Source organism: Nicotiana tabacum, chromosome 9 (assembly GCF_000715075.1).
Source record: "Nicotiana tabacum cultivar K326 chromosome 9, ASM71507v2, whole genome shotgun sequence".
In the NCBI taxonomy this organism is placed as follows: domain Eukaryota; kingdom Viridiplantae; phylum Streptophyta; class Magnoliopsida; order Solanales; family Solanaceae; genus Nicotiana; species Nicotiana tabacum.
In genome coordinates this window covers 23,037,874-23,064,715 of record NC_134088.1, presented here as the reverse complement: position 1 = coordinate 23,064,715, position 26,842 = coordinate 23,037,874, and positions in this window count along the sequence as shown.

Here is a 26,842-nt window from a genome sequence, read left to right as displayed (position 1 = left end):
ACCCAAACGAACCGAAAGACACTTGCCCCATTAGCACAACAACACCCAAAGAAGTAACCCTGCCTTAACACCACCAATCAAATTCATACATCGTGCGCACTACATTCTTCAAAATAACAACTTAATCATTCTATAATTTTCATATTTTCATAAAGTGCAATGCAACCCGTATCCAGGAATTTCCTTACTCGAGTCATCCTTGATCTCAACCTCTGCAAGTCATAACTAAACCACAAGTATGTCTCAGGACAAAACTAAAATTTAACATATAATGATGAAATTGAATTGTCAATAGCAGGCTCCCCCACGTGGCTTAAAGCCATGGATTAAAACACTCAATAGCTCACAATAATCATACTCTATTACTGCCATAATACTGCAGTCAGTTCAACAAAAATTCTTCTCAAGCTCAAGCAACACCAACCATAAAATACCTCAATCATCCGCTAAGATCGCATTTATTCTCTTGACACTTAAGTCAACTTTCTCACCTAGATTCAAACTCAAATCTCAACACATACACTCCGCTGGTAGAAAAGAAAGCCTCCACACAACATCATAATGATTGCACATCCGTAATTTACCCCGCATGTGATAACCCACCTACTTAGCTTCAAACGAACATCTCTCCATAACCTTTCACAGCCACAACTACTACGCCATCACTTAATCTTTCTGAGTCCATACTCATTAACAAGACATGAGAATTTAATTTGCTTCATAATTTAACAAAATGAAAGGTCCTTCAACACACTCATTCCTTACTCGAGACTATACATAAAATCAAGACAAAAGTCAAGCACCCAATGGCCCTTCTTACATCTCGAGAAACTCTTCTCGTCACATTCAAACCACCTGAACACATTCTGCAGTCACATCAAACTTATCATATAGTCATTCCACCGCTCATCGTGCCACTAATGCCACTCATAGGGACACTACCGGATGCATAAGTCTAAATGTACAAGTCCACATAATTGAAACTACCGATCATAAGCTGCGGTCGAAACCTGGCCTCAAGTCCTCCAGACTGACCCATTACATAAACACAGAATATACATCTGAAACCTCGTCCATGGAATCATAAGCCGACAATGCACATCTGATACCGAGCGCTCACATGCGCACACGAATGAGTGGAAGGAGTTCAAAGAGTTATGTTTAAGCTGAATCAATTCTGCACGATGAGGAAAGAAAGATAGAAAATTATCCTAAATGCCCTGTAGTCTCTCGAAGATAAGTATGGACGTCATCATACCGATCCGCAGGTGTCTACTAGACACTTTATCATGACTTGTAGAACCTATGAACCTAGGTCTCTAATACCACCTTGTCACGGCCCAAATTCCAATTAGTCGTGATGGCACCTAACCCAACCCGCTAGGTAAGCCAATTAACAACTAACCAATTCCAATGAAATTAATAAGGCAATTAATTAAAAGAAAATATATGAATCTGATATATTTCCCCAAGAATTGGAAGTACAAATCATGAGCTTCTAAGATTAGAGTTTACATAGCTGGTATGAAATAAATACATCATCTGTTCGAAATGTACATAAACAGATTTTTATAAATCTACGGCTACCATGAACAAGAGGCAGCTACAACCGGAAGGCAGGTACGTCTTCAATTCCAGCTCCCGTCTATCACAGCAACATCGGCAACCAACATTTGCACGCAAGGTGTAGAAGTGTAGTATGAATATAACCGACCCCATATACTCAATAAGTAACAAACCTAACCTTAGGTTGAAAGTAGTGACGAGCTGGAACAAAGGTCGGGCCTAACACCAATAGCCAACAACACTCCATAACAACGTAAAGCAAACAATAAAAGAAGTAACTCAGAGATAAAATGCTCAGCTAAAACATGATTTCTGAAAATAGTCCTTCCTTTCAAGTGTATCAGTGAAAACCCAAGTCGTTTACCGAAGTTGCCAAAAATATGCGTAAGTTTGAAAACCCTAATTTTCCCAAAACTCCTTCCAATAATAAATAAGATGTTTCATTCTCTTTCCAGATAGCTAGTGTAAAATGCATCACTATGCCCATATGTCGATATGTGTGAGAAGTCATAAATGATGTCATACCATACAACATAAGGAAAATACATCTCTATGCATGTATGTCATGTGTGCATGTCAATGCAACGTATCTTAGAGATGAACTCATGTACTCACACTCTCAGAGTACTCAATCTCACTGTCTCACACTTTCCACTCATCATTCTCAATCACTCAGTACAATATATGGTCAATCCGGCCTAAGGAAGATCCATCCCGAAATATATACATCAACTGACCATCAGTCACTTAGTACTGATAGGGCCAATCCAGCTCGTGGGGAAGATCCATCCCCAGGTATAAATGATTCGGATAAGATCCATGTACAGGGAAGATCCATCACTCAATATAAATCAGCCGCACTCACTTGGGGTGTGTGGAGACTCCGAAGGGGCTCCTTCAGCCCAAGCGCTATAAACTGCACTGACAACTTACGTGCTGCACGGACAACTCACATGCTATAGTATCAATATGTGGATCCGCACGGGCAACTCATGTGCTGCACGGACAACTCACGTGCCATAGTATCAATATCCTTACAATCAGGCCCTCGGCTTCACACAGTCATCAATCTCTCCAGTCTCTCGACTCACAATGTCATGAAACTAGCCCAAAAATGATGATATGATGTGTTAATATATAGCAAGAGATACTGAGATATGATATGAAATGAATGAACATGACTGAGTATGAAATTGCAATGTAAACAAATAACTCAACAACAGTAACGACCTCAATGGGTCCCAACAGAATAAACATGTAGCCTAGACACGGTTTCTAACATGAATCACAACTCGATAACTCTAGTACGTAGAGATTTCATGAGTACAGATAAGTTCAGGTAACTACACAGTACCACAGGAATAACGGAGTCACAGTTCACACGGTGCACGCCCACACGTCCGTCAGCTAGCATGTGTGTTACCTCAACACTAAACACATAACACGTATAATCAGGGTTCATACCCTCAGCTCCAAGATTAGAAGAGTTACTTACCTCGAACAAGCCGAATCCAATGTCGAGCAAGCTAAACAATGCTCCAGAAATTCCATTCTGCGCGTATCAACTCCGAACGCTTCCTATCTCCTCAATTCAATCCAAATAATCCGTATCTACTCAGACAACGCGCAAATTAATCACAATTTACTCCAATGCTTACAATTTAACAATTTACAACATTTCCCAACTACGTTCGAAAAATTGACAATGGGGCCCACGTCTCGAAATCAGACGAAACTCACAAAATCCGACAACCTATTCAATTACGAGTTCAACCATACTAATTTCACTCAAATCCGACTTCTAATCGGTGTTCAAGTCTCGGAAATTCATTTTATGAAATTCTAGAAAATGCCTTCGATTTCTCTTGAAAATTCAATAATATAACACCGAAAATGAAGATTAATTCATAAAATATAATCACAAGGGAGTCAAGAACACTTACCCCAAGTTGCGTGGAAAACTTCCTCCCCAAGATCACCAAAGCCGAGCTCCAAAATCCGAAAATGGCAAAATATAGCGAAACACCAAACTTAAAGCTTTTGGTCAGCGTCTTCCACATTTGCAGTCGCATAGTCGTATTTGCGGCCTCCGCTTCTGCGGAAGAAGCTCGCATCTGCGAGTCAGCCTTGGCCAGCCGTGGTCGCTTCTGTGACATTCAAACCACATCTGCGGTCGTGCTTCTGCGCGAGTTGGGACGCTTCTGCGATGCCTCCCAACCAGCCTTTCCCAGGTCGCTGTTGCGAGCCGCACCTGCGGTTCTTCATGTGCAGGTGCAAAGACACCAGCAATAGGAAAAATTCCATCATTTACTTAAGTCCGAATTTGATCCGTTAATCATCCGAAACTCACACGAGGCCCCCAGGACCTTAGCCAAATACACCAACAAGTCTTTAAACATCATATGAACTTAGTCGAACCTCTAAATCATATCAAACAATGCTAAAATGACGAATCATACCCCAATTCAAGCTTAATGAAACTAAATATTTTCAACTTCTACATTCGATGCCGAAACCTATCAAATCAAGTCCGATTTACCTCAAATTCTGTACACAAGTCATAAATGATATAACGAAGCTATTCCAATTTCCAGAATCTGATTCCGACCCCGATATCAAAAAGTCAACTCCCCGGTCAAACTTCCAAACTTAAATTTCTATTTTAGCGATTTTAAGCCTAATTTAATTACGGACTTCCAAATAATATTTCGGACACACTCCTAAGTCAAAATCATCATACAGAGCCATTGGAATCATCAAAATACTATTCTGGGGTCGTTTACACATAGTCAATATCCGCTCAACTATTTCAACTTAAGTTTCCAACATAAAATTCATTCTTCCGAACTAATCCCGAGACTCCTGAAAATCAAAACCAACAATTCACACACGTCATAATACATCATATGAAGCTATTCAAGACTTTAAATAGTTGAAAGGAGCGTAAATACTCAAAACGACTGGTCGGGTCTTTATATTCTCCCCCACTTAAACATACGTTCGTCCTTGAACGTGCCAAGAGTTGTTCCTAAACCTTTAAATCACTGTTCCACCTACCCACGCACATACCCGGGGGTGATCCCACACCATACTATTCTATATAGGCCTGACACTACCACGTAATTGAAGATCGTTACTTTAACCTTAGTCCGTAAAACTTAGAACCCAAATTTAGAACATCCAGAATTCTTTTCAAGACCCGAACCTCATATCTTCACACTGTATAAATTAGAACAAACTGTATCAAGTCATAGCCAGAACCACCGATATAATCACATAACATACTATACAACTCACATGCTCGTAGCACCATTCCCGATCACAATAACTACTCCAAAACCAAGTACTAGTATTAAACCCCACATTCCACCGAACCTTGTTCCAAAACCTTTGTACACTGCCGATAATGAAGAAACATACAGGAACTCACAACCACTCACCAGATCAACAAGTCACAGAGCTTTCCCTCACTTAACAAGTACCATAGCCGATTGTTTAAGCCAAATTCTAAATTATTCTTCCAACACACTGTAATAAAACCTGATAGTATCCATTCTAGGTCCAATGACCTTATATTATTTAACACAACTATCCCACAGACATGCCACCAATCTAACTCAAGACACAACTGTGCAATCCGTGTATCCAAAAATGGAAAATGTCTTAAAGAAGAGAACCGTATTGCAAGTTCAACAAGCACCACCACAACTGCAATGCTATAAGCTCATCATATATAGTAGAACCAAGACACAGAAATCTAATAACGGGAACCAGCTCTCCTAGAGCTCACATTAACATCAACTGCACGGCATGGTCATAGGCCTCCGATCCAAGCATATCATACAGGTGCAGTCAAATAAGTACCCATGTATATGACAAATGAAATAAGACTCTTATGCTCCTGGACCGGTATAAATAAAGTGCCATAGAGTAGGCATGTGCAAAGTGTGCTATCACAACTCAAATCGGCAAGTTAACGCAAAAATAGTAACTACCAAGCTTACTCAGGAGTTTAGCCTCTTTGTAACCTCAAGTATAACCCACATTGTTCTCAACAAAGGTACAAATACGAGAAACGTCATAACTTTATGCTTAACAGTCAAATCTAGGCATATCATACCCTAAACATTATTCCGAGTATGAATACTTGCCCCGATGCCCACACATTGGCTCAAACCTCACATATGTGCGCACTCATAGAGTGTAGCTCTCATAAGTAATTAACGCAAATAGTGCTTCCACTGAGTTTAAATAATGCTCACCTCAAACAGGCCGCAACCCTGAAACAATATGCTTTTGAGAACTCCCAATCTCCAAATTCATAGAACACTTGAATCACCATAACTGATCCCAACTCCAGAACTCGAATGACTACACATCTTTCATGCACGATCATCCACCGAGGAATACTTTCATAATTCTTCCGTACCACATAGCAATAATTTGAATATCAGCAGTCTATCAACCAGGTGAGTATCGCAATACTAATGAACATCCGTAAGTCAAAACACAATGCGCCTTCTGAAATGTGCACCCTTCTCAGGAATTATCAAGCAGTTATAACATTCACCTAAATATCTGAAATTGACCACGTTGTCCAAAATTCGGGACCTTCCCTTCAAGACTAAACTGTCACCTTGTACATGTAAATCTTAATCCTGCACAACACACCATATCTATCATGCCATCATGTGACAAGCACAAGAATCCCATTATCAACTCTCAGTCACCAGCAAATTACATACCCGGTTAGTTAGAAACCTTCCATTTGCTCTCATCCAGGAGGAAATCACAATATACAACACGTTCACCATACTGATAGAAAGTATCGGGTTCAAACCATGGTAAAACCCATCAAGAACACTTTGAAATCCATTTGCACATAATCAAGCGATTAGAACTAAATTCCTCTAACTCGACTAAACCACGCTGGTCACCAAAACCCAAGAATATTGCCACCAAAACATCTATAGAGCCTCACCATATCATAATTATCCAAAATTGACTACGAGACATCCTCACATAAAACGGCACCGCCCAAAGACGCATAAGCCACTATATTCTTTATAAGCACCCCCGTAAGTACCACAACCGAAACGCCCACTCTGAGAATACCTTATGTGAATTTAAAATTGTTCTTTTACCTTTCTTATACTGGAATATAGAATCCATATTCATACAGAATTACCGCAAGTCTAGGTACCATCATATGCAAATATCAGATTTTATCCATACACAAGTCCGGAAGAATTCTCAATTGCTATATATAAATCTCGAACCCATTAGAACCTTATCGAGAGTCACCCACTTTGCTCAAATCTAAATTGCACCACCCAAACGGACCGAAAGACACATGACCCTTTATCACAATAACACCCAAAGAAGTAACCCTGCCTTAACACCACCAATCAAATTCATACTTCGTGCGCACTACATCCTTCAAAATAACAACTTAATCATTCTATGTTTTCATATTTTCATAAAGTGCAATGTAGCCCGTATCCATAAATTTCCTTACTCGAGTCATCCTTGATCTCAACCTCTGCAAGTCATAACTAAACCACAAGTATGTCTCGAGCCAAAACTAAAATTTAACATATAACGATGAAATTGAATTGTCAATAGCAGGCTCCCCCATATGGATCAAAGCCATGGATTAAAACACTTGATAGCTCACAATAATCATACTCTATTACTGCCATAATACTGCAGTCAATTCAACAAAAATTCTTCTCAAGCTCAGGCAACACCAACCATAAAATACCCTAATCATTCGCTAAGATCGCATTTATTCTCTTGACACTCAAGTCAACTTTCTAACCTAGATTCAAACTCAAATCTCAACACATACACTCTGCTGGTAGAAAGGAAAGCCTCCACACAACATCATAATGACCGCACATTCGTAGTTTACTCCTCATGTGATAACCCACCTACTTAGCTTCAAACTGACATCTCTCCATAACCTTTCACAGCCATAACTACTACGCCATCACTTAATCTTTCTGAGTCCAAACTCATTAACAAGACATGAGAATTTAATTTGCACCACAATTTAACAACATGAAAGATCCTTCAACACACACATTCCTTAATCGAGACTATACATAAAATCAAGGCGGAAGTCAAGCACCCAATGGCCCTTCTTATATCTCGAGAAACTCTTCTCGTCACATTCAAACCACCTGAACACATTCCGCAGTCACATCAACCTTATCATATACTCATCGAGCCAATAATTCCACTCATAGGGACACTACCAGACGCATAAGTCCAAATATACAAGTCCACAAAACTGAAGCTACCGAGCCCAAGATGCGGTCGAAACCTGGCCTCAAGTCCTCCAGAGTATCCCATTACCAAAATACAGAATACAGATCTTGAACCTCGTTCATGGAATCACAAGCCGGCAATGCACATATGATACCGAGCGCTCACATGCGCACATGGATGAGTGGAAGGAGTTCAAAGAGTTATGTTTCAAGCTGAATTAATTCCTCACGATGATGAAAGAAAGATGGAAAATTATCCTAAATGTCCTGTAGCCTCTCGAAGATAATTATGGACGTCATCATACCGATCCGCAAGACTGTACTAGACACTTGCTCATGACTTGTAAAACCTATGAAACTTGGGCTCTGATACCACTTTGTCATGACCCAAAATCCAATTAGTCGTGATGGCACCTAACCCAACCCGCTAGGTAAGCCAATTAACAACTAACCAATTCCAATGAAATTAATAAGGCAATTAATTAAAAGAAAATATATGAAACTGATACATTTCCCCAAGAACTGGTAGTACAAATCATGAGCTTCTAAGATTAGAATTTACAAAGCTGGTATGAAATAAATACATCATCTATTCGAAATGTATATAAACAGATTTTTATAAATCTAAGGCTACCATGAACAAGGGGCAGCTACAACTGGAACGCAGGTACGTCTTTAATTCCAGCTCCCGTCGATCACAACAACATCAACAACCAACATTTGCACACAAGGTTCAGAAGTGTAGTATGAGTACAACCGATCCCATGTACTCAATAAATAACAAACCTACCATTAGGTTGAAAGTAGTGACGAGCTAGAACAAAGGTTGGGCCCAACACCAAAAGCCAACAACAGTCCATAACAATATAAAGCAATTAACAAGAGAAGTAACTCAGAGATAAAATGCTCAGCGAAAACATGATATCTGAAAATAGTTTTGTCTTTCAAGTGTATCAGTGAAAACCCAAGTCGTTTATCGAAGTTGCCAAAAATATGAGTAAGTTTGAAAATAATAATTTTCCCAAAACTCCTTCCAATAATAAATAAGATGTTTCATTTTCTTTCCAGATAGCAAGTGTAAAATGCATCACTATGCCCATATGTCAATATGTGTGATAAGTCATGAATGATATGATACCGTACAACATGAGAAAAATACATCTCTATGTCTGTATGTCATGTGTACATGTCAATGCAACGTATCTCAGAGATGAACTCATGTACTCACACTCTCAGAGTACTTAATCTCACCGTCTCACACTTTACACTCATCATGCTTAATCACTCAGTACTGTATATGGCCAATCCGGCCCAGGGAAGATCCATCCCGGAATATATACATCAACTGAAATTAGTCACTCAGTACTGAGTAGGGACATTCCAGCCTGTGGGGAAGATCTATCCCCAGGTATAAATGCTTCGGACAAGATCCATCTCCAGGGAAGATCCATCCCTCAATATAAATCAACTGCGCTCATTGGTGGTGTGTGCAGACTCCGGAGGGGCTCCTTCAGCCCAAGCGCTATAAACCGCACGGACAAGTCACATGTTGCACGGACAAGTCACGTGCTATAGTATCAATATCTGGATCCGCACGGACAACGCACGTGCTGTACGGATAACTCACGTGCCTTATTATCAATATCCTCATAATTAGGCCCTCGTCCTCACTTAGTCATCAATCTATCCTGTCTCTCGGGCTCAAAATGTCACGAAACTAGCCAAAAAATGATGATATGATGTGTCAATATATAGCAACAGAGACTGAGATATAACATGAAATGAATGAACATGACTGAGTATGAAATTGCAATGTAAGCAAATAACTCAACAGCAGTAACGACCTCAATGGGTCCCAACAGAATAAGCATGTAGCCTAGACATAGTTTCTAACATGAATCACAACTCAATAACTCTAGTACGTAGAGATTTCATGATTACAAATAAGTTCAGGTAACTACACAGTACCACATGAATAACGGAGTCACAGTTCACACGGTGCACACCCACACGCCCGTCACCTAGCATGTGCGTCACCTCAATACCAAACACATAACACGTATAATCAGGGTTCATACCCTCAGCTCCATGATTAGAAGAGTTACTTACCTCGAACAAGCCGAATCCAATGCCGAGCAAGCTAAATAATGCTCCAGAAATTCCATTCTGCGCGTATCAACTTCCGAACGCTTCCTATCTCCTCAATTCTAGCCTAACAATCTGTATCTATTCAAACAACGCATAAATTAATCACAATTTACTCCAATGCTTACAATTTAATAATTTATAAAAAATTACAACTACGCTCGAAAAATCGATAGTGGGGCCCACATCTCGAAATTTGACGAAACGCACAAAATCCGACAACCCATGCAATTACGAGTTCAACCATACTAGTTTCACTCAAATCCGACTCCGAATCGATGTTAAATTCTCGGAAATTAATTTTATGAAATTGTAGAAAATTCCTCCGATTTCTCTTCAACAATCAATAATCTAACGCCGAAAACGAAGATAAGTATGGACGTCAATCACAAAGGAGTCAATAATACTTACCTCAAGTTTCGTGAAAAACTTATTCTCCAAGATCGCCCAAACCGAGCTCCAAAATCCGAAAATGGCAAAAAATAGCAAAACCCCAAACTTAAAGCTTCTGCCCAGTGCCTTCCGCATTTGCGGTCGCATAGTCACATCTGCGAAAGAAGCTCGCATGTGCGAGTCAGCCTTGGCCAGCAGTGGTCGCTTCTGCGACGTCTAAACCGCATCTGCGGTCGTGCTTCTGTGCGAGTTGGGCCACTTCTGCGATGCCTCCCAGCCAGCCTTTTCCAGGTCGCTTCTGCGACCAGTTTTCACGCTTCTGCGAGCCGCACCTGCGGTCCCTCATGCGCAGGTGCGAAGACACCGGGGATAGGAAAAATTCCAGTATTTCCTTATATCCGACTTTGACCCGTTAATCGTCCGAAACTCAGCCGAGGCCCCTAGGACCTCAACCAAATACACCAACAAGTCCTAAAACATCATACAAACTTAGTCGAACCTCTAAATCACATCAAACAATGATAAAACCACGAATCATACTCCAATTCAAGCTTAATGAAACTAAAAATTTTCAACTTCTACATTCGATGCCGAAACTTATCAAATCAAGTCCGATTGACCTCAAATTTTGCACACAAGTCATAAATGACATAACAAAACTATTTCAATTTCCAGAATCTGATTCCAACCCCGATATCAAAAAGTCTATTCCTCGGTCAAACTTCCAAACTTAAATTTGTATTTTAGCTATTTCAAGCCTAATTTAATTACGGACTTCCAAATAATTTTTTGGACATGCTCCTAAGTCAAAATCACTATACGGAGCCATTGGAATCATCAAAACTCTATTCTGGGATTGCTTACACATAGTCAACATCCGATCAACTATTTGAACTTAAGCTTCAGAAATAAAATTCATTCTTTCGAACTAATCCCGACACACCTAAAAATCAAAACCGACAATTCACACACATCATAATACATTATATCAAGCTATTCAAGACATCAAATAGTTGAAAGGAGTGTATATACTCAAAACGACCAGTCGGGTCGTTACAACTGCTGGTGCATCAGTTTTGGTGTGCCCGCACCTGCGAGCTTTGGGCCGCGGGTGCGAGCCTGTAGGTGCGTGGGTTGGGTCGTAGAAGCGGCTTTGGAACATTTGACCATGGACCGCAGATGCAGGTTTTTGTGCTCACCTGTGAACGCGCAGGTGCGATTGGGGAGGACGTAGAAGTTGTTTAAGCCGTAGGAGCGGCACGCTCGCCGCAGAAGCAGAAACCCCGTCCGCAGAAGCGACCCTCGCTGGGCTGAGGAACTCTACATAAGCGGATCTAGCACCGTAGGTGCGGTACTGCAAATGCGGCACAGGCACCGCAGGCGCGAAAAACGCTGAAGGCAAAACTCCATTTATGTCGGGGTTGAGCATTTGGGGTTAATTTATTGCACTTCTTGGGGCGATTTTGGAGCTGGTTAAAGAGGGATTTTCACTAGCAATTTGAGGTAAGCAATTTCTATCTAATGTGAGTTAAATATATAGATTATAGGTAGATTTTAACATGTAAATTAGTGAAAAATGTAGGTTTAGATGAAAACCTAGGTTTCGATAAAAATAGAATTTAACCACGACATTTGTTATGGATTTGGGTAAAAATCATATATTTGAGTTCGTAAGGTTATGGGTTACGACTTTTTTTGAAGATTTCCGGAATTCGGTCAAGTGGGCCCTGGGTTGAATTTTAAGAATCTTCCAATTTGGGTTGGGTAATTACTTAAATTGTTAAGTCATGAACTTCTGAACATGTATTGATAAATTTATATAATATTTGACTAGTTTAGGATTGTTCGGCACAGAATTGAGGCTTTAGAGCGAATTTGTAGCCGGAAGGCAAGTTTTGAGACGAGATAAGTCTCTTTTCTAACCTTGTAAGAGGGAACTCATCCCCTTAGGTGTGTTTTGTTATAAATTACTTGTGTGGGGAGCTACGTATGCATTAGGTGATGAGATTTCTTGCGTTGCTATATTCCATGTGATTTTCGGGTAGTCTTAGGTTTACGTCATACTTTGTTGACACCGTTATTTGATTATGCTTATTAATTTTCTTTAATGGAACTGAGATTGAGGATTTCAAGATTTAAAGTTTCCCGTTTAGACTCCTTACTTTTGGAGAGAATTGAAGAATTATATAATAACTTTGAGAAATCTATGTTCACTCGCGTCGCAAGTACTTTCGTGAGCGAGGTAAATTTCACTACTCTCATGGGAATGGGTCGTTCACCTCAGCAGGTTTATAGATGCATCTATGGTTCATGCCGTTCGACCATCGGCAGTGCACACAATATATGTATATGTAATGTTGGATCGGATCGTACGACCTCGACATAATTTGTGCATGATAACTCTTTGGAACTATTCACAATTTACATTGCTTAGATGTCTTGAGATACAAACTATTAAATGATGAAACTAAACTTGGGATTTTATATTTTTCATTATTAATTACATAGCACATGCCTATTTAAATACTTTGATATTTTCTTGTTAGCCCATAGTGAGTGTTGAAGACGACCCCTCGTCACCACTTATTCGAGGTTAGACTAGATAATTACTGGGTACATGTTGTTTACGTACTCACATTACACTTCTGCACTAACCGTACAGGATCTGAGGCAGGTGCATCTGGTTATCACCTCGGTGCGTAGTCCTAATACTACGAGACTTTGCAGTGAGTTGCCTTCCGAGCCCGTTCTGCAGCACCCAAAGTCTTTCTTTTGCATTTACTTCTTGTCTACTTTATTTCAGACAAATAGTGTAGTATGTTTTGTATATTCTACTAGTAGTTCACACACGTGTGGCACTAGGTCTTGGAAATTATGCTAGTAGATACATGTTGATTTTGATTATTTATTTCCTCACAATTACTCTTAAATTGTCTATTACTCACTTTATGAAATTTTTCACTTCCTATTTGTTCAATAATTAAAAATCAACTATTTCTAAATTCGTTAAAAGAAACAATCACGTGGTTAGTTCACTATTGGCTTGCCTAGCAGTAATGTTGGGTGCCATCACGGCCTATAGGAGAAATTGGGTCGTGACATTATGTATAAGATTTATTCAACTACTTCCATTAATTATGTTTCCATTTATAATTTCTAATTATTAATGTTGTCTTAAAATTTCCAGGTGGCTTCATTTTAGCTTACCACTTGGCTTAACCACAATGCACACCATCCTACTTTTATAATAATGACATAGGGAAATGAAAACAACAGGAGCCATTTTTAATTAATACAAGCATGTACGTATGCTTCTAAGCAGTGTTTTAAAAGGCGTGGGTATAAGGCGAGGTATTTTACATGTCTCAGTGAGGCGTAAGCCCCGAGGCACGGGGCGTAAACCTCATAGGTATTTAATTTTTAATATTTTATAAATTAATATAATTACAGTAAATGTTTATAAACAGGTAAAAATGCATAAAAATGAAGAAAACTTCAATTTGAGTAACCTTCAATTTGGACTTTGAACTTGTTTTTCTGAAGGAGAATGGAGTTCTCTTTGTATTTGTAAGATAAAATTGAATATTCGTTGCTTTTGGGAGATATTACCAGACTAGCGGACAAGATAAAGAATTGGGAAAGACCATGATTTGGGGTTTCAATCATTAAAAACGGTCTGGACTTTTAAATTTAATATATTTCAGTTCCTTTTTAAAACTTTTGAGTAATTACCAAGCAGAATTTTGAAAATTTGGGTATTAAATGAAGGACTTATTCAACAAATTTTATTTTAATTTGAAAAAATCTCTGGGGCTTACGCCTCACTAAAATAATTCGCCTCAAATGCTCGGACGTACGCCCCGAACACCCGGACGTACGCCCCGAATTGCTAGGCATATGCCTCTTGAGACTTTCGTCCCACACCATCGCCCCGAGGCATTTTTGGTGCGCCTCTCCCCAGGGCTCGCCCTGAAAATGCCTTTTAAAACACTGCTTCTAAGGCGTGAAAAGTAACACGTGAGAGAAGGATTTAGATTTTAAGAGAATATTTGTTTTGATATAAATGTAGCCATCCTTGAATTCACCTTTAATCTTTGAAATGGCAGCGTTAGAATATCACCTTTAATAATGTGATAACAATAATTAATTGCTAAATTGGATTGTCTTTTCTTAAAGTTATGTTTTTCACGACCAAAAATTCCACCACAGGCGTCGTGATGACACTTAGTCTCTAAGACTAGGTTAGCCGAATAAAATTACAATTCAAGCCATTTTTTTTTAATATATAATTTAATACAAGTGTTGAAACCAACAACGGAAATAATTATAACAACCTCCCAAGATTGGTATTATTGAGTAACGAACTCTAACTGAATACATGCAATGATCTCAAGGATCGAGTATACAATACTGTTCGAATAAGAGTGACAGTACAATAAAAATGGAAAGACTCCAAGGGACTGCGACGACCGAGCAGCTCTACCTGGAATCCTTGCGATCAACACACTAACTCTGCCTAGTTCGATATCTCCAATACCTGGCTCTGCACAAAAATTTACAGAAGTGTAGTATGGGTACACCACAGTCGATACCAAGTAAGTATCAAGACTAACCTCGGTAGAGTAGTGATGAGGTAGAGTCAAGACACTCACTAGTCAAATAACCTGTGCAATATAGCATACAAAAATTATAGAAAGACAAATAGCAGTGATAGCAAAATTAATCAACTAGTGATATAAACAACAAGGCAGAAAGAACACCACAAATATTTTCCAAACAAATAATGAACACTAGTACAAGCAATTAATTAAGTTTTTCAAAATATACATTCTTCAAATATAAATCTTTCGAATATAATTCCTTCAAATAAATATCCTTCGAGTATAATTCTCTCAAATAAAAGTCACTCTGTGACACCTCCTTTCAAAATCATAAAAATATGGGTCTCAGTCCACTTTCATATTTTCACGGCACCTCGTGCCCAAGTGCAGCCACAAAGAAATATCAATAAAGGGCACTCCCGAGGTATCGCCTCGTAGTCCTAAATCATAAATAAATTTCAATCATTTTCTTATATTACCGCGGGAGCCTTCATAATTAATTTTTAAAAAATATTTTTCCCGAAATACCATCCCGCGGTTTAGCCACCCTTATCACACCGCATGGATTTTAATAGTTCCCCTACTAGCCACGCGTATCAAGCCCCCCTTATCTCACCACATGCGTTTCAACACCCAAACCTTATACCACCGCATGTATATCAATATCACAATCTATCACAATTCGCACTTCAAGTGCCCGATTATCACAACATAACACAACTTGCACCTCAAGTGCTCAAATATCACCACATATTATAAATTGTACATCAAGTCCTCAAATATCACAACATATCACAAATTGCACATCACGTGCTCAAATATTACAACATATCACAAATTGCACATTAAGTGCTCAAATATTACAACATATCACAAATTGCATATCAAGTGCTCATATATCACAACTTTTCACATAAATCAATAATACATTATTTTTCACAATAAGGAGCCCATGTGTCACGACCCAATTTCATCATAGGTCGTGATGGTGCCCAACACCGTTATTAGGCAAGCCAACAATGATAGATCTAGTGGTTTACACTTTTAATATGTTTGCATAGTGAATAACTTTCCACATTTAGAAAAGTTTTAGAAATTTACTGCTGTAAAGTAATTAAACAAAAGCAACTGAGTGAAATCGAAGTCATAACAATAAATCCAAAATCATAAGTCTACTAGTGTGTGCCAAGACCTGGTGTCACAAGTGTGTGGGCTACTAGCAGAATATACAAAAGAATACTAGTCTACTGACTCAAGGAAATAGACAGAAATACAAATCCAAAAGAGAGACTCCGACTGCCGCTGAGCGGCTCGGAAGGGCAGCTCACCGTGTAGTCTCGAGCTAGAAGTCAAGTGTGCGCGCCGGACTGGTAACCAGATGCACCTGCCTCATATCCTACACATCAAGTGCAGAAGTGTAGCGTGAGTACGTACAAAACATGTACCCAGTAAGTATCTAGTCTAACCTCGAAGAAGTAGTGATGAAGGGTCGATTTCGACACTTACTAAGGGCTAAAAACATAATAATGTGAAGTTCTAATAAAGCAGGTAATATACAATAATAATAGCGCTCAATACAAGAAGTAAGTAAGCAAATCCTTCTTTCAAGTAAGAATCAAACCATTTCTCTCATCTATTCCTTTCATCTTTCAAGTTCGTGAAGCATTATTAAATATAAAAAGGGATTCCGGTATCACAACGCACGAGTTATGCCGAGGACGTACAACCCGATCAAAATATACATAATAATATACTGTGCACTACCGAGGGTCGAACGGCCCGAACCATATAATATATCAATAAATCCTGCTGATGACGTCCAAATCTCCCACTAAAAGTAAATGGACACAGTCGCATGCAATATAATTTACCCAACTATGAGTCGGGGTTGAATCCCATAGAGAACAATATGTAGGCGATTAGGAATGTAAGAGAATTATCACTTATTATGCAATGCCAAACACTAAGAATGGTTGTTGAGAAAATATTATAGCTAAATGCGAAAATTTAAACTAACCTAGAAAGCAAGTAAAATGATCAATGGCTACAAGCATGGGTGCACCGGGATTTACACTCAAGTAACGATCCAATATATTTCACAATTTTATAAAGATGAACGAGTTTATTATTTATTAGCCTCGAATAATAATTCTATATTAGCTTCTCTCGAAGACTAGCAAAACTTCCTAATTGAATTATCCCTAAAACAATTAAGAGAATAAGCACACCCGAATATGGCTACAAGTAGTTCATTTCTATCCCTAGGTACAATCTATAAAGTGAGGGTTAACGCCTCAAGTTCTTGTTAATTAATCTTTTCCAACTCCGAATTATTTTTTCCAAAGTTAATACAAAGTGAATGGACGAGTCCTAGGGTTAGCTAATCCCTTTGGAAATATTTAAGAACAAGAATAATTAAAGAAACAACAGCTCGCTTCATAATAAATAAAAATCGTTCAATACATAAGCACAACAAGGTATTTAATCCACACTTTAAATCTGAATATTTCCATAAATAAGATTCAAGTGTTGGAAATATATACTACACACTTAGATATACAATACAAAGTAATGCAATGAAGAAATGAGCATAAAGGAGTAACAAATTCTCTACCAAAAACTTCAAATCTTCAAGACCCAAGTGTGTGTGCAAGAACCCTAGCTTCCAAAACTTGTTCTCTTTAGTATATGGACTGAAAATAAGCCACAAATCTGCCAAAGACGCCAAAGATGAGCTAGGTCGTGTATTTGTGGGTTTGGAGTTGAGAAAATATGAAATGTCAATACTGCCCAGGTCAGAAACCCGTTGACCGCACCTACGAAAAGATCCTCGCAGGTGCGGCTCCGTAAATGCGGGCTTTCAATCGCAGATGCGTGAACTCAAGGGATTTTGCCTACTCCACAGATGCGGGCACTGTGGCGCAAGTGTGCTTACGCAGATGCGGATAAGCCATCGTAGGTGCGAGCCCATGTAGAATTCCCTTTCTCCGCAGATGCGGATAAAATAGTCGCACCAGCGATTCTGCAGGTGCGGATATTTGCCACAGATGTGGTCCTAGTGAAGCTTAACTCTGCAGATGCGGTCTTCCAGCTCGCAGATGTGAGGTCGCATATGCGGACAGTGTTTCGCAGAAGCGGAATCACTGAAGGATTTTTCACTTTTGTACTCTTTTTTGCTCAATTCCACTTTACTTGAATTCAAGTCTCTTTGTGGCATCATTTACCTGAAAATCTAGTAATACACATCATAAACAACCTCATATTATAATTAAAGGACGCAAAATCTAAAGAAAAGAGACTAGAATGAGTGGTAAAATCACCACTCATCAACACCCCTAACTTAAAGCTTTTGCTTGTCCTCAAGTAAATCAAAACCAACAATTCAATGAGGTTCTACCATTTAAAGCACAAGTGGCATTGCTATCATAAACAAATCACATTCTCCAATTAAGCACCATACTAATGGATTTAGTTGGTATTAATAATTAGGCTCAAGCATGTGAATCTCAACCAAACAGCTCCCTCATTTAAAATCAACTTTAAGAAATGCAAAGGAGTTTCAAAATAATCAAGTGACAACAAAAAACCTCAAGAAGTGACTCAAAAGCACTAGTCTACTACATATGCTCAATTTATTCATTTCGGGATACATCAATGTCACCAATCTATCCTAATTCATGTGCCCTCATAACAAAGAAAGTCCCAAAATTATCATATTTACAATAACAACACAAGTGACAAACGCACAAAGACACTCACTCTCAACAAAGAATTTTAAGTGTTACAAAATATCATGCCATAAGCTTGCCCTGATTTTAATTTGCCGCCTATTCAAGAACATTCGGTTGGAGATCCCATAAGGACTTTTTAAGCTTGTAATGTAGGTTTAGGGAAGGGTAGGATAAACATTTGGGATAGAAGTGACTACACCCTCCTTGAACACTACTCACATTTGTCTTTCTTTTTGCACTTTGCTTCTTTTTAAAATACATCGCCCTTATTGGAATCTAGTTACCAACATAGAACCAACTTAAAGTACCTCTTTAATCTTCTCAATACTCCATATTTATATATATACATATTATTCTCTCTTTTCTTTTATACTATTTCCTTTTGGAGCTTGAGTAACTTCATATGAACAACTTTGAGGTCTATGTTTCTACCCTCAATGTACAACCTTACCAATTTTCAACTTGATACCAACACCCCCAACTTAGGCTTTTAGCCTCATTCTCAATATTCAAGGAGGGACGGGTTCTAAAGAGGGAATTATTTCACAAAAGGGTAAAGGTTTGTAATGAGGTGGCCAAAGAAAAAGTTAAAGGCTCAAATGCGGTAAACTAGTGATAATATTTATGCAATGGTATGCTTGAAAGGCTAAAGAGGCTTTTTCAAAGATTACGAAGAATGCCTAAGGTCATCCCTCCAACCAAACATAATTAACATTAGCATTGAAAGACCAACCAGGCAAGTTCTAGATGATAGAAGTAAACACAAGGATTATTTATAACAAAAACTAGCACACATGGCACATGAACTAATCAAGACGGATCAATTTCACTTCTTAACAAGAGCATTTAGAGCAATATCATGCCAACTAGTGGGCAAAGAGTCACCAAATGAGCAAAAACGTTATATAAAAAAATTATTCTTCCCCATGCAACTTACTTTTTCAATTTAAAACCAAATATCAGAGGGGTATTCTTAATTCATACTTCACATACAAGAGATTAATATTTTTAGTACCAAATAATCCAAAAGTCTCCACATAACAAAACAAGACTAATTCCCTTAAGAAAGTCATCACGCCATCCGTCATAGAAAAAAGTCACCCTGTTCAACAAATAAATATTCCTTGGGAAAGAACCGTAGCATAAAGAAAACCCAAGGACATTTATTGAAAAGTATATTACTATTAAAAGAGATAAAAATAATATCAACTAAAACTACTGAACAAGATAAAATAAACACTACAGAAATAAAAATAAAAGGACAAAACTACTAAAAGAAGCTAAAATAACAAAAGCAACTAATATTAAACGAACAAAAATAACATAAACTAAAAACTACTAAAGAAAAAAAAAATATATATATAGAGATAAAATAAAATAGAATAACAAAAGTGACTAATCTTTACTATGTACAACCAATCACAACTACGCTCGGCAAGAGCACGTGATAATCAATAACAAAACAAGCCCGGCAAGGGCACACAATAGCCATACCACAACATATCAATATACGAATAAAGTATAATCCCTAAATCCAACCCCAACTAAAAATATTACAGTGTCCTCACTGCATAATATCAAAATAAAATAAGAATAGTTTGAAGGTCTCCTGAGGTCTGCATCAGACTAGCAGACTGGGAGAAAAAAGGCTAATCACCGCTGCTGAGAATTCTCGACCTAATCATCCTCAGTATCATCAGCATCATCATCATCAGCACTCGACATGAAAGAGTACTCCTCACTTTCCTCAGCATCAGCAACAGGTATCTTCCTGTTCGGTTTCCCCCATTTGAAGATGGCTTTGATGCCTCTCCACATTTTGATCATAAACTTGCCCTTCTTCTTGTTGCTCACTTTCTCCTTTTCAAAGTCTGACTAAAGATCTACATGTGCCTTGGCCAAGTTCCCATAGGCGGCCTCAAGTTTGCCAACATATGTTGCTATTTTCTCCTGAGACTCTGCCTGCTTTTTCTGTACATCTAAGTAGGTCTTCATGTCATCCCTGGTGAAGTACTCGGGCATAGGCTGGGAGTGTAAGGGCCCACTAGGGAGCTGTGACCCTAAGTCACGAATGGAAGAAAGCTGGGAATTTAGCATCCCAAATGGTCCCTCGGTCTGAGCAGTCTATGAGGAGGACCCCTCACCTACAGTAATCTCCACTTTCCTCTTCTTACTCTTGAGCACACTGCCTGCTCGTGTAACTCTCAATGGGTGTATTGTCTTGTCTGCCAGTATCAAATGTTCTCCATTCCATTTCTCAACATGTGCACGCTGGCACAACTCTGTAATCAATGATGAAAATATCAATAATGTGCCACCTTGAAGCACATACTCCTTCAACTCCCGAACAATGTAGTGACCTACATTCACAGGAATGCCATCAAGGATGCAAGAAATTATCAAGGCCCTGGTATATGGAACATCAGACATGTTCGCGCAAGGAGACACTCTGCTCGTAATGATATACAACAACATTTTTGCTTTGGCTATGAAATCTCCATATTTGATGCCTTTATTCTTTGTAGCTCAAGTCACTCTATGACCTTGGAGGACATAGCTTTGCGACTAGCCAATCACCATTGTCGCATGTATCTCTTTCTTGCACTGGCTCAAGCAGATGATTTGGGAGCCCATAGACATCATTTATCTCTTCAACTCCGGATCTCACATTCTGCCCTCTTATAGCGATTTCATGGTTTTGGAAATGTGCACGCCTTAAATTGGCATAAAATTCCCTAACCTATTCCTCATTGGCATCACATGGAGTGAGGATGAAGCAGGTCCAGCCGCTTGAAACTAGCCGACCATGGAAATCCGAAAGAAGTTCGGACACTTTGTCATCTGTAATTCCCTTCTCAAGTTTGAGCTTCTTCGTGATGAGATCATCATAATACCGGGCTTGGCACTGGGAATACATGAATCTGGTAGCATCATAGTTCAAGTCCTCAGCCACTTCTTCAATTTCGTGAGCACGCAGAGCATTTTCGTTCATGTTCGGGTCCATTTTAGCTCAAAGTACCTTCAAAAAAATCAAAACAACGTTAGTCGGGAAGTAGAATCATATTAGGAAATTTAAAACAAAGAAATTAGGCCAAAGCATCGAGTCGAATGGTCCCAGGAAGCTCTAGATGCAAAGCTACTGGGATTTGGAAATCTGCCCAGTTTCCGCACCTGCAGAACAGCCATCGCAACTACGGTCCTGCTTCTGTGGGTGTTTTTCCGCTTCTGCGGTTTTGCCCATTTCCTAAGTGTTCGCACCTGCGGACAGTCTACGCAGGTGCGAGGCCGCATCTGCGGCATTTCATTTGCTTCTGCGATGTTCATCAGTGGGTTCAAATGCCCAAAATGTTCGACTCTTTTACTGCTCAAACCAGATTTTTAGCACATAATTTATACTCAAGACTTCTAAATTAGTGCATTACATAAACCTACGACTCTATTAAACTTGATTTTGTGGTACTTAGCTAACGATTTTCTTTTGGACAATTTGTCGAACACATTGCAAGCAGTGAGAATTTATGCTTCTACACAAAAAATTTGGGTATTCAGATTTCCCCCAACAGTAATGTTCAACACAATAGCACACAATACATACTCTCAACCAATATCCCTCGCTTTCAAAACTAAAATTGATAACAAAAAGAATGTGGGGAAAAATGGGCTAGAACAGTGGAGATGAAGAAGAAGAAAAAGAAAAGAGAAGTAGAAGCGAGGAGTAGATGAGAGACTTGGTACCTGTGTAGTCTTGTGCTTGAGAACTCAAAAGTGAGCAGTGATGAAGAGCAGTAGCGTGAGAGATGAGAGGAGTTTGAGTTTGGGGAAATTTTTTTAGAGTTTACCTGATGAAATGAAGGAGTTATTTGATTAAACCAGTTCGATATCCTCACTTGCGACTCCAGAAGTGCTTCTACGAAGCCGCTTCTGCGAGTTTCACATCGCACCTGCGAATAGTTACGCATCTGCGCCATAGTTTCCACTTCTGCATGAGCGCACCTGCGTGCTTATGTCCGCATGTGCTGTTATGCCAGGATTTGGCAGGCCAATTCTGGGCAGCTACTGCTTTGGTTTGTTCCAACACCCCAAACTTCTTAATTCAACTCCAAAAAATCTGAAACTTGACAAATTAGTCAAAAATAATATACTAAGCTATCCTAAAAAAAGAAATTTCAAAAATGATTGAAAATTTTGAAAACTATGGGTTGCCTCCCACCAAGCGCTGCATTTAACGTCGTGACACGACGCGGATCAACTTTACCACTTTTCTCGCCACTTGGACGAAATGAATTGGGCACCTAACTTGGAATCAAGCTTGTGACAACGAGCAATGCGGGGTGGTGGTAAGTAAATGATCAAGCCAAACTTTAATTTCTTCATTTTGCGTTTCTTGGCTTTCATATGAGGAATGTCATTTTGCCTTTTTGAATATGCAAATTGCAAAATATATGGCTTTTGTTTTTCTTCTTTGCGCTTCCATATGGATTCGCACGACTGAATTCCCATATCACCATGCAATTCCAAGGTTGAAAAATTCTTGGAATGAAACCTCAAGCCTTCAAATTGCAAATCTTCCCGAATTTTGACATTCTCTTTTTTCCCCAAACTATAGTCGACTTCAACCATATTTTCACTTACACCGGTTGACTCTAATTTCATATTTTTCTTGGCATCATTAACATTCATGGAGTCGGTTGGCGGAAGTTCAATACTTGATTCCTCAAAATAAAACTCGCTTTCTTCCTCGAAGTCGGACTCTTCTTGATCTCTTTCCACACTCTCAAGTTGATGGGCATAGTGAGCCTCAACCAATATTTTCATTTGATTTTCCAAGGTGCGGATATTATCATCATTTTGAGTTAGTGCTTGCTTTAAGTCTTCAAGTGCCAAGCTTTGCTTCTCCTCATTTTCAAGAATGGCCTCCAACATGAGCATCATCCTTTCATTTTGAGAATTTGAGAGTTCTTCTTGGTTTTGATCAAGTGCCAAGGAAGGATTTTCGGCTTCCACATCTAAGGAAGGTTCTTGGCTATCATCTACTTCCGAGGCTTTTTGGACCTCTAAAGCTTCAAGCATTTCTCCAATTTGTAAGTTTAACCTTTCAAGCACCAAATTATTTTGGAAACTATTTTCCAGAAGCTCCTCCAAGGCATTTTGCTCTTTGTTTCCTCCTTCAAGTAGGCATTCTAACATGAGCTTAAACTCTCCATTTTGACCATGCTCAATTTCTTCCACTTCCATATCCCTATAATTTTCATCACAAAATGTAGAATCATCATAGCGGGGGCTTGGGGAAGGGAAGGAAAAATAAGCACAATCATCCCAATGACCATTTTGACGACCACACATATCACAAATACTCCACTCGTGGGTTTGAGATTGTGCGCACAATCCACCCCCGGGAGAATTTAAACAATTTTGCCACAAGTGTGATCCTCCACAATAAGGACAAGGGTCATCAAAGTATGAACAACTACCATCCGACCAATTTTCATTATATGATGCCATTTTTTTTCTTTTAAAAACTAAGAAAATAAACAAGAAACAAACAAGAAATAAAAATAGACCAAGGTAAGAAAGATAATTACACAAATATTCACAAGTTTGGACCAAAGCACTTACGCTTATTTTTCAAACAACCTAAATTACGCCAAATTATTTCCCGGCAACGGCGCCAATTTTGATGACGTCCAAATCCACCACTAAAAGTAAATGGACACGGTCGCATGCAATATAATTTATCCAACTATGAGTCGGGGTCGAATCCCATAGAGAACAATATGTAGGCGATTAGGAATGTAAGAGAATTATCACTTATTATGCAATGCCAAACACTTAGAATGGTTGTTGAGAAAATATTATACTAAATGCGAAAATGTAAACTAACCTAGAAAGCAAGTAAAATGATCAATGGCTACAAGCATGGGTGCATCGGGATTTACACTCAAGTAACGATCCAATATATTTTACAATTTTATAAAGATGAACGAGTTTATTATTTATTAGCCTCGGATAATAATTCTATATTAGCTTCTCTCGAAGACTAGTAAGACTTCCTAATTGAATTATCCCTAAAATACTTAAGAGATTAAGCACACCTGAATAAGGCTACAAGTAGTTCATTCCTATCCCTAGGTAGAATCTATAAAGTGACAGTTAACGCCTCAAGTTCTTGTTAATTAATCTTTTCCAACCCCGAATTATTTTTTCCAAAGTTAATCCGAAGTAAATGGGTGAGTCCTAGGGTTAGGTAATCCATTTGGAAACATTTAAGAACAAGAATAATTAAAGAAACAATAACTCGCTTCATAATAAATAAATATCGTTCAATACATAAGCACAACAAGGTATTTAATCCACACTTTAAATCTGAATATTTCCATAAACAAGATTCAAGTGTTGGAAATAAATACTACACACTTAGATATACAATACAAAGCAAGGCAATGAAGAAATGAGCATAAAAGATTAAGCAATTCTCAACCAAAAGCTTCAAATCTTCAAGACCCAAGTGTGTGTGCAAGAACCCTAGCTTTCAAATCTTGTTCTCTCTAGTATATGGACTGAACATAAGCCAAAAATCTGCCAAAGATGAGCTAGGTCGTGTATTTGTGGGTTTAGAGTTGAGAAAATGTGAAATATCAATACTGCCCAGGTCAGAAACCCATTGACCGCACCTGCAGAAAGATCCTCGCAGGTGCGGCTCCGCAAATTCGGGCCTTCAATCGCAGATGTGTGAACTCAGGGGATTTTTCCTACTTCGCGAATGCGGGCATTGTGGCGCAAGTGCGCTTCCGCAGATGCGGATAAGCCATTGCAGGTGCAAGCCCATGTAGAATTCCCTTTCTCCGCAGATGCAGACAAAATAGTCGCACCAGCGACTCCGCAGGTGCGGATGTTTGCCGCATATGAGGTCCCAGTGAAGTTAACTCCGCAGTTGCGGTCTTCCAGCTCGCAGATGAGAGGTCGCATGTGCGGACAGTGTTCCGGTTCAAGAATGCGCTCACACCCTCAAGTCACTGCCGAATCAATCCAAACTAATCAAATAATATACAAACTAATCAATACATGCTCAAGAGTTCGAATTCCAACTATTAAAGAGGTTACCCAAACCTAAATGCAAAATTCTAAAAATTCACCCCGGGCCACCTGCCCGGATTACAGAAATGTTCGAAGAAAGTTGTTACCCATAATCTTCGAAACATAAATATATGATTTTCACTAAGTTCTATAACCATTTTCGTGGTAAAATCCCATTTTTATTAAATCCTAGATTTTTCATCTAAACCCATGATTTCTACCAATTTTCATGTTAACATCTACCCATAATATACGTATTAAACTCACATTAAGTATAAATTACTTACCTCACAAAGCTAGGTCGAAATCCCTTCCTTGAAAGCTCTCAAATCCCCCAAGAGTGGATGAAAATGTGATAAAAATTGTCTAAGTCCCGTATTAAATGAACCCTCACTGCCCATCGACTTTCACACCTGCGGTGCTTTGGGACGCATCTGCGGTCCCGCACTTGCGTCAAAAGCCTCACAGCTGCGCCTTTCCCTCACCCGGCTGCGCTCCACATCTGCGGACACGGAAGGCAGCTTCTGCGAGCCTAGCCGCACCTGCTACCACGGCTCTCGCACTTGCGCTCATGCAGTTGCGCCCAATCTTCCACATCTGTGGATTCTGGGCTACCCTTCATTTCTCGATTCTGCGAATCATGGCTCGCACCTGCGAGCCCGCACCTGCGGCTGGCCAAGCGCATGTGCAATTATGATAGATATGGGAGCTTCAGTTGTTGCTCCAAGCACTCGTCTTGGTTCGAGCCTCGTTCGATTGACACTTGGGGTCCCAAACATACCAACAAGTTTAAAATCATATAGCAGACTCGCTCGAACTTTCGGAATGCCCGAAACAACATTAAAACTAAGAATCGCACCCCAAAACCAATTGAATCAAATTTACGAACTTCAAGTTCTTCTATTCACTTAAAATGCACCGAAACGTACTTGGACTACTCGGATTGACACAAAATTTTGCGTGCAAGTCTTAAATGACATTACGGAACTATTCCCAGTCTCGAAATTCCGTTTGGACCTCGATAACACCAAAAGCTGCTCCAAACTGAATTTAAAGAACT